This window comes from Bubalus kerabau, chromosome 5, assembly GCF_029407905.1.
Source record: "Bubalus kerabau isolate K-KA32 ecotype Philippines breed swamp buffalo chromosome 5, PCC_UOA_SB_1v2, whole genome shotgun sequence".
NCBI classification, from domain to species: domain Eukaryota; kingdom Metazoa; phylum Chordata; class Mammalia; order Artiodactyla; family Bovidae; genus Bubalus; species Bubalus kerabau.
This window is the reverse complement of record NC_073628.1, coordinates 76,255,084-76,267,554: the sequence shown is the minus strand read 5'-3', so window position 1 is coordinate 76,267,554 and position 12,471 is coordinate 76,255,084.

Genomic DNA, 12,471 nt, shown 5'->3' with positions numbered 1-12,471 from the left:
GCATGTAGTCATGCTTGGGCAAAATGGAATAAGAAATTAAATTGTCCCCTAGTCGAGGTATAATAGAGCTTGTTCGGTTGGTCTTGGGGAGGGAAAAATGTTTTGACAGTGTTCAGGGGGAAAGAGGAAAGACTCAATAAATAATTTGTTTTTCATCACTCATCCTAATGCCAGAACTGAATTTCAAATAATAAGTCAAGTGCAATTTCATGAAGGTACATCAAATGACATTTTATCCTTTTTTAGATCTAGAGAAATGGAGTTAAGGATGAGGAATGGCAGACTTTAGCAAACAGATTAAAAATAGCACATTACCTAAACGTTGAGTAACTCAAATTTAAAAAGCACACAGGCCTTCACATGTAAAACCAGTGTTTTTGGCTATTGAGAAGAAAGGTTGTGACCTGGCTTCTAGCCTGTCTCCATTCTTGACCTCCTTTCTTTTAGTTCAAAGAGATTAAATCCATTTTCCTGGGCCAGCCATGGATGAGAACACCATGGACACTTTGGCTTTGAGATAGAGAAGGAAGAGATGGAGAAAAGGGACTATGAGCTCATAGGTCTTTTCCATCCTGTAGCCTGGGCTGGTGCCATTCCATTCCACACAGCCCAAATTCCAGCCACCCCAGCTCCCTTGCCGAAGCATTTAACTCCTCACCAAACATTTAACTAAGTGGGCCTTTGCACATTAGGTTCTTCCTCTAATACCACCACCCCATTTCTCTTTTGTAAACTCCTACTCATTAGTCAGGAAGTTTTGCCCACTCTGAAACCTTCCCCAGTTCATAAGCAGAGCTAATCAGTCTTTCTTATTGGTACTCATATCCCTTTGTTTATTCCCACTCTTACTCCATTTGATTGAAATGTGTGTTTTTTAAACAACCTTTTACTCTCAACCTTTGTTGAGGGAAGAATCTGAGTCCTGCTCCAATTTTTTGCCCTGTCCCTTCCAGGTAGCTAGTAAACCAGAAAGTCTTATACATTCATACTGCAGGTAGGTAAATAAATGGTGATGCAGTTATGGACACAGATGGAGATAAAGATATAAAGACAAATAGTACACAGATAGAAATAGTGATAAAAAAAAAAAAAGAAATAGTGATAGAACTCTAGTGGTGATGCTTCAAGTATCTAAAAGAAAAAACTCAGAAACAGGATAACACTAGACTTTTATTTACTCTGAGATCTAAAATTGAGATAAGAGGGGTTAAAGAGTGGTAACTAAATTTGCAATTAGACTGCATAAACCCTGTGTACATTGCTAAGGGTTGGGGCTAGGAAGCTGCAATGTTTTCATGAACTTATGGTTAATGTCTTTGATTAAATTTGAAAGAAAGTGAAAGTTGTTCAGTCATGTCCAACTCTTTGCTACCCCATGGTACCCCACTTTGCGACCCCTATACAGTCCATGCAATCCTCCAGACCAGAATACTGGAGTGGGTAGGCTATTCCTTCTCCAGGGGATCTTCCCAACCGAGGAATCAAACCAGGGTCTCCTGCATCACAGGTGGATTCTTTACCAACTGAATATTGTTTACCAATCAGTAAAGTCCTGACTAAATTTAGTTGTCTTTAAAATTGAGTTTTGAGTCCTGAATAGGAAATATAAAATGCACTTGAATAAAGTGTAAACAAAAGTGAGTTGTCTTAAAGAGGGGAAAAGCTCTTATCAAATGAAGTGGCAGAGGACTTTGTTATATTAAACTGGATGGGAATGGAACCTTCATTACAGTAATGTCATTTATACATTCCAGGAATAGAATGGGCTTCAGAAACAATTGAGCAATAAAAGAAGGTAATCTAAAACCCCCTCTCCTTTTCCATGTAAATCCACCTGCTATCAGTTCAGTTCAGTTCAGTTCAGTCGCTCAGTCGTGTCAGACTCCTTGTGACCCCGTGAACCACAGCACACCAGGTCTCCCTGTCCATCACCAACTCCTGGAGTCCACCTGAACCCATGTCCATTGAGTCAGTGATGTCATCCAACCATCTCATCCTCTGTTGTCCCCTTCTCCTCCCACCCTCAATCTTTCCCAGCATCAGGGTCTTTTCAAATGAGTCAGCTCTTCACATCAGGTGGCCAAAGTATTGGAGTTTCAGCTTCAACCACCTGCTATAGATAACAACAAATGAATAAATGAAAATCTGGGGGTCCCTTCTGGTATGAAGGCCAAACACACGATGTGAAAAAAGGTCAAACACATGATGCAAAAGAAGATCAAACTCACTCAATAGCTGTTATGGTTGAGAATGCTTTATGAATGAAAAATTAAGATGTATTCAACACTCAACACCAACGCACCAAAGAACATAACCTAGATGATCTAATCTGCAAAACTGGAGTAAAAATGAACTAATTCTGTTAGGGGATTATAGGCAAATATGGCAGAGGATCAAGTACAACTGAGAGAAGGAGGGAAAAAGCTGTCCAGCTGCTAACAATAAAGAAGCAACAAATTTGCAAAATGCATTACCTATTTCAGCAACTGGTAGGATAGTGCAGGAATACTGGCTAGACTGACAATACAGCTGTATTTACTGTATTACTTACAGCTTACTTATTACTTACTTACAGCTTACTTACTGGGGTATATCTTTCTTCCCTTTTTCCTTTCTTTCCTTGGGGGTCAATAGGTGTAGATAGAGGCATGGAGGATGGAGGATTTTTCTCATTCTCCATGCAGTTGACTTACAAATGCTATCTCCATCATGATAAAGAGGCGTTTGTAATGTTATTCAGGCTGGCAGTCAAACTGACAACACATTTTATATATTACCTAAAATGTTGAAGAAGAAAATTTCTTAATATTCATTCAATAACCTAATATTCATTTGTAAAAAAACATGAAGTTGGCCTCATGAGCTAAGAAATTGAATTTGCGAGCTGTTAAATGTCAGAGAGGACCCCTGGGAGTTTTTGAGGTGGGATGATGTTGGTGAAGAGCAAGCTTCAGGTCATGTTTTATAAAAGAAGTTTAATTGTTCTGGCTAGGAAGTAGAAGTGACTCATTGAGTTGAAGTGGTCTCTATCTCCCAACATAGATTTCAAATGGAGGAGGATAGTGTAGCAATAATATCTTAAAAAGAATTGGACTAGTTCACTTTAGTCTTTTAACTACTTCCATACAGATTCATTTGTTTTGGACACAAAAGTTGATAGCAAGCCAATGATAGCAGAAAACAGTGTCCTTGTCACCCCTTCTGAACCCATACAAACCTTTTCACTGTGTTTAAAGTGAGCTTTTTTTGTTTTTGTTTTTTTGCCAAAGAAAATTGCATGCTATTCAGCCTTTTCTGAACTTTTATTAAAGAACCTTAAATGGTTTATATTTATAAAAAATTGTAAAGGCATCATGACACCAAGTTTGTGGTATGGTATTTTCTAGTCTTATTTTGATTATTCTTTCAGAAATTTTCATCCCACTCAGGTACGAGTATTTTTGATTTGATGTCAGAAGATCATTCATGGTAACTTCATTGCCATATGATTTAGATGCTGAGTTTCTCACATGAGTTAGAAAGGCTATGACCAGCTGGGGATTTATAATCACAGCATTTACTAATTACCTGCCTACTCTTCAATCACTCTTTTTTAAACCCTGATACTTATAAATCTGAAGTGTAAGATATCTCCTCACTGTTCATTGAAACTTATTTCTCTAAAGAAAGAAATACTGCTAGAAGAATGTTATCATAACTTAACAGTAACCACAGTCTCTTCAGTCCTCACCCTTGACAGAGTAATTAGAGTATTAAAAAGATACAGAGAGATAGGTATTCTCAAGGAAGGGAAATAGCCATCTCTAGGAGAACCTGTGTCAACAAAAAACCAAAACAAAGCACAGCACAGGAACACACAAACAAAAACATCTGACTAAGACAACCGAGGTACACTCTGAAGGAAAAATGGAAGTCAACTAGGGAAAGAGAGATTAAGTGTTATACCCAATACAGTGGAGACAGACATTCTGTGGTGGCAACTAGCTTGTGGGTCAGTTAAGAGAAGTATCATAAAATATAGGATGAGAAAATTATACTAGGGTGAAATCCCAAAGGATCTCAATTTGTCAAGTTAAGTTTGAATTTGATTCTACCCATAATGGCAAAGTAATCAAAACATGATAGATATTTTTAGAATAGTCTGGAACTTTAGGAGGCCATTTTGATTGCCCAGATCTGAGGCAGAATGATAGAAATGGAAAGAAAGAAGTCAAAGTTTCCAGAAATCATGAAGGCAAAATTAATAGGGATTGGTAATGGATTGAAGTGGGGAGTAATGTGGGAGTTGAAAAAGTCAAATGTCTGTTAATCTTTTGCAGTGGAAAAGTAAAATAATAGGTTCTATTTTGGTCAAGATGAACTTGAAGCTCCCCTGGTTCACTTATGTGGAACCCTGCCGAGGGAAGTTGAAATATCAAATTAGAAATTCTGGAGAGGTCAAGGCCAAAGGACTGGAATCTGGAGCTAATATTGTGAATGTAATCAAGGAAGTCTGGGAAAAGTGTGGGTTCAAAACCCAGAAACAGTAGAAGGTTTTTTTTTGTTTGTCTTGTTTTTTAATATTGAAATATAATACAGATTAAAAAAAACCCTCAAGTCATGAGTTTGCAGTAACAACAAAGGAAAAACTAAGCCAACCATCACTCAGGTTAAAAAATAATAAAGCATTAACAACATCTGAGAAGCTCCTGCATTTTCTCTTCCAACTACTGTAGTCACACTCTTCCCAGAGTTTCCATGATCTTCACCACTGGCTCATTACTCCAAGTTCCAACTGTTTTTTTTTAGCACCCAATTCTTAAATGTAATGGATGGTCAAAGATTATTAAACATTTGAGAAAACATTTAACCTGAAAAACTATATGTATCTATGTTTATAAACATATTATATTTTTCTATTATTTAGATTATTTTATATATACACAAATGTACATATGATGGCTCAGCGGGTAAAGAGTCCACCTGCAGTGCAGAAGACACAGGAGACACAGGTTTACTCCCTGGATCTGGAAGATCCCCTGGAGAAGGATCTCCGGTATTCTTGCCTGAAAAATCCCCTGGATAGCAGAGCCTAAGAGGCTACAGTCCAAAGGGTCATAACGAGTTCAACACAACTGAGTGACTAAGTACACACACACACATGCACACACGCACACACACGCATACAAGCATAGAGTTTTTGTGCAACTGTGAAGCAAGAACAGGTTGCAAGAAAAAGGAACATTTGGAGAATTAAAAAGGAGCCCTTGGAAAATAAAAATATATTAGGATAAATAAAAATTGTAAAAAAAAAAAAGAGATATATAAATTAAACTAAAAGAACTCTAAGAAGGGAAAACGGCAGATGAAAAATATGAAAGACAGAAGAAAATGAGCTCAGTTTAGAAAGCCAGGGTATGACTAACTCAAATTTAAGAAATATTCAAAAACTAAGCAAGAATAAGTCAAGAAAATTTTCTAAAACTGAAGAACATGACTAGATTTACTTATTTATGTATATATGTATTTTGGCCATACCTTGCCGTAGGCAGGATCTTAGTTCCCAGACCAGGAATCGAACCCATGCTGCCTGCAAAGCAAGCATGGATTCTCAAATGCTGGACAGCCAGAGAAGTCCCTGAAGTTCTAGATTTAAAAATATCTGACCAAAGTCTCAAAAGACCAAAGAAAAGAATTCACAGTAAGGCACATGCCATTGCAAAATTAATCAGCACTATACACAAATAAACTTTAATGTATCTAGAGAAAATTTTTTTAAAGTCTTTATTAAGAATTTTAGGATCAGGATGGGTTTAGTCTTCTCAAAAACAACAAACTTTAGAAACCATGGAGAAACACCTTCCAAAACCTGAGGGAAAATGTTTTTCAGCTTGAAATTCCCTACTCCTCTAAACCATCATGTCAAGTAGGATGTAAGAATGAAGTTTTCAGTATGATGGTTTTAAAAATTCCCTCCAGCATACAAAGTAGTTACAAGAAACTACTAGAGGATATGCTCCATCAATAATAATAATAAGTAATAACCAGTCTTGTGCAGGTCAATTTTTCCATACAGTTTTCTCTATGCTTTATATATGTTTCATTTATTTATCATAACATGTCTATTATGATAGAAAATATTATTATCCTCATTTTATAGAGGAGGGAATTTGAGACTAGAGAAACTGAGAAATATCCCCAAGATCAAACACCTATCAAGTGAAAATAGTAGGACTCAAGCCCAAGAAATCTATTTCTACAATGAGAGAGTAAGCAGACTAAGTAGCAAGAAGAATCAGGAAGCTGGAATTCAGTACAGCGGAAAGATGAGGAGAATTCCCATCTACAGAATTAACAGGGTAATGGCTGTATAGCAGTGTGGATCAAAGAGACTCTGAATGGCTGATCAAACTCAGAGGAAAGGCAACGCTACCTAGCAACAAGAATTAGTAATGATTGGCAAGGAACACCAAGAAGGGACTTACAGAGTTTATCATATCAATATCTGGGAATCCCAAATTTTTGAGACTCAAATTCCTGTACTCCCTTTCCATTTTGGTTTTAGAGTAACAAGGACCCTGTGGACACAGGCAAGCTGCCAAGTTTTAGGGTCTCTCAGTTTATAAACCTTGTTTATCACAAAGTCATATTTTGATTACATGATTACATTAATTTTCATTCCTCCATGCAGCTGTATCCCATTAATCAATGAATTGCAGATTTATTTACAGTAAGAATGTTAGGTGTATCCTGTGAAAGCATTCCTAGATTGATAATATGGTGGTTCTTGAAGAACACTCATATATCTTTTTGCTACATTTATAGTTCAGGCATTATTTCAAGGTCTTCTGACAAAGGTCAGGCTTGCTTCAGGTGGCCCTGAGGGGGGAAATGAAAGTTTTAGACTGGCTGTTAACACTTGCCTTCCCAGGCAGCCTAGAAAACAAACCAGAAGATTTAAATTTCTGGCAGGAAGTTTGGTATTAAATTAGTGAGTAGAACATGGCAGAGTAAGCAAGCCACAAAGAGAGTCAATTATTAATTAAAAAAAAAGATACATTGCTAAGTGTATATAATTAGAATAAATCTCTTGAATTAGTTGTAAATAATATTTAGGTACTCAATGTAAACACAAGTATTTATATAATAAAATGTGTCATTGTTTTGTAAATTGTCAGTAAAATGTGTAATTGTTAGGAAGATAAGTGAGGGAATATGAGTGTGCATGGGATAAGAGAATAATGTCTCATTTTTCACCATGGATATCCAACAGATGATAGCAAAAAGTTTAAATAAATTAAATGGCCATATAAACAAATATTGTATACTTTGGAAAGTGAAGTGAAAGTCACTCCATTGTGTCTGAATCTTTGAGACCCCATGGGCTATACAGTCCATGGAATTCTCCAGGCCCAAATACTGGAGTGGGTGGCCTTTCCCTTCTGCGGGGGATCTTCCCAACCCAGAGATGGAACCCAGGTCTCCTGCATTGCAGGTGGATTCTTTACCAGCTGAGCCACAAGGAAGCCTAGGAATATTGGAGTGGGTAGACTAGCCCTTCTCCAGGGGATCTCTCCCTAACCCCCCAGGAATCAAACCAGGGGCTCCTGCATTGCAGGTGGATTCTTTACCAACTGAGCTATCAGGGAAGCCCCACAGGGAAGCCCTTCAGGGAAACCCATCAGGGACGCCCCTTGAAATAGTGGAATGGGTAGCTCTTCCCCTCTCCAGGGGATCTTCCCAACCCAGGGATGGAACCCAGGTCTCCTGCATTGCAGGCAGATTCTTTACCAGTTGAGCCACAAGGGAAGCCCTACTTTGCAAATACTTTGGAAAGATAAAGAAAAATGCCAAAGGAGACATCTAAACTTAATATAAATGATTGCTTCTGATGAGCAGTCAATTTACAGGATCTGGAGGGACAGAGAAAAACACTGTTTTACAATATGAGACTTATAAAACTATTTTTCTTTTCTTAACCTATGTGTAAATATAACTTTGATAAAATATTACAAAATTTTGATTTTTTAAGAGTTAATGCCATGAATTTTCATTTAATTAAATAAATAACAAAAAAGCTGAAGGAGAAAGAATTGAAGAAAGAACATTAATCAACATGAAAGAGGGAGAAGAAATTCTTTAAAAAATTGAGACTTGAACCAAGGAATGGTTCAAGGAATGGAATCTAAATCAGTAGAGGTTAAGAAGTGAATAGGAGATGTGAACATTTGGGAATAAAGAGCTGGGCACCTATGTATTCAATTACTGTTTATTTTTATAAAAAAAAATAAGACACATGGGAGGAGAGACTGTCTCGACGGCAGAATGTAAGATTTTAGAGAAATTTTTTAATAATCTGGAAGATTATATTGTTTGTGAAAAAAATTAAAAGTACACAAAGAGGAAATTGTGTATCTATCAAGGTAACAAAACTAGTGGTTTCACGGCATCCAGATAAAACTATCCTTTCATTCATTCAGCAATATGATACCATCGCTGTGTGCGAAGAGGAGACCGAAGGTGACTGTAAAATATAGATAAGAATAAGAAGCCATCTCTGATGTTTACTTGCTCACAAAATATACCTATAGCTTTCTTGAGAGAGAAAGCAAAATGTAAATTCTCCATCTTTGCATTTAGGAGGCAATTACTAGACTGGAATATTGGATCATAAGTACTTGGGAATACTGCATTATCAGGCCACTACCTACCTGGCCTTTATTTCAATGCTAGAAATGATGGAGAGCCAGCATCAAAGATCAGAAATGGATGCAGAATAGACTTAAACTTTCCTTTTTCTGTCTCTCCTTCACGTCTTTCTATCCAGATTCCACATGTATGTGTTAATATACTACATTTGATTTTCCCCTTCTGACTTACTTTATTCTGTATGGCAGTCTCCAGACACGGATGTAAAGAACAAATGTACGAACACCAAGAGGGAAAGGGGGGAGGTGTGGGAGGAATTGGGAGATGAGGATTGGCATATATACACTACTATGTATAAAATAGATAACTAATGAGAACCAACTGTATAGCACAGAGAACTCTACTCAGTGCTTTGTAGTGACCTAAATGGGAAGGAAATCCAAAAGGAAGGGGATATGTGCATATGTGCACATTGTAATTTTGCTGTACAGCAGAAACTAACACATTGTAAAGCAACTATACTCCAAATAAAAATTAATTAAAAAAAAAAGATTTGATAAAGGATACAGATGAACAGCCAGATGAATCAGATTCACAGGGCAAGGTATATAGGAAGGGTGAGGAGTTCCACACCCACTCCAAGTACACCACCCTCCCAGCACCTCCACATGTTCACCAACCTGGAACGTTCCATGCTTGTGAGCATTTGCTGGAAGCTTCCTCATGCAGCCATGAGTGATCATGAATTCCATTTCCAGGCCCTCTTCTCAGCCCTGGGGTTCAGGGTTGAAAGTTCCAAGCTTCTAATATAATGGCTTGGTCTTTCTGGTAGCTAAGCTATATCCAGATTCACACCATGGATCACCCCATTAGAACAAAAGACACTCTCATCATCCAGAAAATCCCAAAGGATTTAAGAACTCTGTGTCAGACAGATATTAGGTCAAAGACCAGATATTAAAACCAAAGTTGCTCCTAGTGTTCTCATCACTTTACAGATTACACACATTTTAGGAGTTCTGTGCCAGGAACCAGGGGCTCTGCGTGCATGCTCAGTTTTGTCTGATGCTTTATGACCACATGGACTGTAGCCCACTAGGCTCCTCTGTCCATGGGATTTCCCAGGCAAACATACTGGAGTGGGTTGCCATTTCTTCCTGCAAGGGATCTTTCAGTCCAGTGATTGAACTCACGTCTCCTGCATTACCTGCATTGACAGGCAGATTCTTTACCACTGCACCAATATATCTTCTATTATTTCATAGGATCATTTATATTCTGTTACTGTGCATTTTTGCCTAATCATTCTCTGCATATTTTAAATTAACTTTTTAATTTTAAAATTGTTTTAGATTTATAGAAAATAATGAAAATATCAAGAGTTCTCGTAGACCCCACACACCAGGTTCACTTATTACTAGAATCTAAGATTAGCATTCTCCAAGCTAGGCTTCAGCAGTAAATGAGGCAAGAACTTCTAGATGTTCAACCTGGATTTAGAAAAGGCAGAGGAACCAGAGATCAAATTGCCAACATCCATTGGATTATAGAAAAAGGAAGAGAATTCCAGAAAAACATCTACTTCTGCTTCATTGACTATACTAAAGCCTTTGTGTGGATCAGAACTGTGGACAATTCTTAAAAGGATGGGAATACCAGACCACCTTACCTGCCTCCTGAGAAACCTGTGTGCAGGTCAAGAAGCAACAGTTAGAATTGGACATGGAACAATGGACTGGTTCCAAATTGGGAGAGGAGTACATCAAGGCTGTATATTGTCACCCTGCTTATTTAACTTACATGCAGAGTACATTATGCAAAATGCTGGGCTGGATGAAGCCCAAGTTGAAATCAAGATGGCCGGGAGAAATAGCAATAACCTCAGATATGCAGATGACACCATCCTTAAGGGAGAAAGCGAAGAGGAACTAAGGCAGCTCTTGATGAAAGTGAAAGAGGAGAGTGAAAATGTTGCCTTAAAACTAAACATTCAAAAAACTAAGATCATGGGATCCAGTCCCATCACTTCATGGCAAATAGATGGGGAGACAATGGAAACAGTGACAGACTTTATTTTCCTGGGCTCCAAAGTCACTGCAGCTGTGAAATTAAAAGATGCTTGCTCCTTGAAAGAAAAGCTATGACAAACCTAGATAGCATATTAAAAAGCAGAGACATTACTCTGCCAACAAAGGTCCATCTAGTCAAGACCATGGTTTTTCCAGTAGTCATATATGGCTGTGACAGTTGGACTGTGAACAAAGCTGAGTGCCAAAGAATTGATGCTTTTGAACTGTGGTGTTGCAGAAGACTCTTGAGAGTCCCATGGACTGCAAGGAGATCAAAATAGTCCTTCCTAAAGGAAATCAGTCCTGAATATTCATTGGAAGGACTGATGCTGAAGCTGAAACTCCAATACTTTGGCCACCTGATGCAAAGAGCTGACTCATTAGAAAAGGCCCTTTTGCTGGGCCTTTTGAAGGCTGAAGGCAGGGAGAGAAGGGGATGACAGACAGAGGATGAGATGGTTGGATGGCATCACTGTCTCAATGGACATGAGTTTGAGCAAGCTTCAGAAGATGGTGAAGGACAGGGATGCCTGGCGTGCTGCAGTCCGTGGGGTCACAAAGAATCGGACACGACTGAGTGACCGAACAACAACAACAACAGCAACATTACCATGGCCCATTTGTCACAGCTAATGAATTGTGAGTGACCCATTATTCTTAAGCAAAGTCCGTATTTGATTCGGAATCCCTTCGTTGCTGCCCAGTGTCCTCTTGCTGTTTCAGGGTCCCATCCAGGGCACCTCATTTCTTTTAGTTGTCATGTCTCCTTAGGCTCCTCTTAGTTGTGATAGTTTGTCTGACTTGTTTTTGATGAACTTGACAGTTTGGAGGAGTGCTGGCCAGGGGTTTTGTAGAACGTCCCCAACTGGGACTTGTCTGATATTTTTCTCATGATTAGACAGGGGTTAAGACTGGAAAGGAAAAGCTCCAGTTTCATCACTTCATATCAAGAACACATCCTATCGACATGACTTAACACTGTTGATGTCGTTTGAGCACCTGGCTGAGGTGGTGTTTGTCAGATTTCTTCGAGTAAAGTTATTTCCCCCTTCTTCTCATACTGTCTTCTTTGGGAGGAAGTCACTGTGTGCAGCCCACAATTAAATAGTAGATATTTATGATCCGAGTCCTTGATAGCCAAGTATCTATATAAATTATTTGTAATGATTTTGCATAAGGGATTTTTCTATGTGTCCTATTTATTTTTTTCAATCATTTATACCAGTATGGACTCATGAATCTTTATGTTTTAGGTTATGGCTATGCTTTTTATAAAATTAATTTTTATTTGAGTAGAGTCGATTTACAATGTTGTGTTCATTTTTGCTGTACAGCAAAGTAGATCAGTTATACACATACATATATCCACTCTTTTTACATATAGGTCATTACAGCATATTGAGTAGAGTTCCCTGTGATATACAGAAGGTCATTATTAATTATCTCTTTTATATATAGAGTAGTGTTTATATGTCAATCCCAATTTCCTAATTTCTCTCTCCCCCTTCCCCCCTTGGTGACTATATGTTTGTTTTCTGCATTTTTGACTCTATTTCTGTTTTGTAAGTAAGTTCATTTGTATCATTTTTTTTTTAGATTCCACATATAAGTGATATTATATGGTATTTGTCTTTCTCTTTCTGACTTATTTTGCTTAGTATTATAATCTATAGGTCTCTCCATGTCATTGCAAATGGCATTATTTCATTCTTTTTTATGGCTGAGTAGTATTCCATTCTATACATGTACCACATCTTCTTTATCCATTCATCCA